Here is a 650-nt window from a genome sequence, read left to right on the forward strand (position 1 = left end):
CACTAGTCCTATACAAAGAAGTACACTATATTGAGGACGAGTAAGTTACTCATAGGATTCTTATCGACAGTGTCTTCCTGTCAAAACTCGACATTGCATTCGAGTGAATGGATATGTGTAGCCCAATCACGGTTGGGCTATGCTCCCTATTACGACATAGTCAACTTGACGACAGTATCATAGTATATTACAATTCCGCTACGAGTGTCTTTCGTACGAGGAGTGGGAGGGGATGGTAGGGATAATTTCGTCATGTGCTTGGATTGGACCTGCATGGGCCAAGGTGATCGTAGCAGATCCTCAGCAGTGAGGCTGTGCCCTTCTTATAGAGACTATACGAGGTGAATATTGTCAAGTTGGGTGGTGGTCGGTACACCACCCAGGCATGTGCTGAGTAGCCTAGTTAGACATCTTTGGTCGAACTGCTCAGGAATAGGTATGCGTGATGGGTGATAAGTCCCGAGCTTGTCAACATTATGGTAATCGTGTAATATTATCAAGTTGTATTACTCTGTTGCATGAGTGATATTTTGGAGTAGTCTATCTTCCGACTGTCCACTCACTCTTTGATGTGTAATACAAGTGAACGTATTAGAGTGCAGCTAGCTGGGTTCTTGTGTTCTACTACTGCATTTCCTCCTGTCCGTGTT

Source organism: Perkinsus marinus, assembly GCF_000006405.1.
Source record: "Perkinsus marinus ATCC 50983 genomic scaffold scf_1104296975596, whole genome shotgun sequence".
Classification (NCBI taxonomy): Eukaryota; Perkinsozoa; order Perkinsida; family Perkinsidae; genus Perkinsus; species Perkinsus marinus.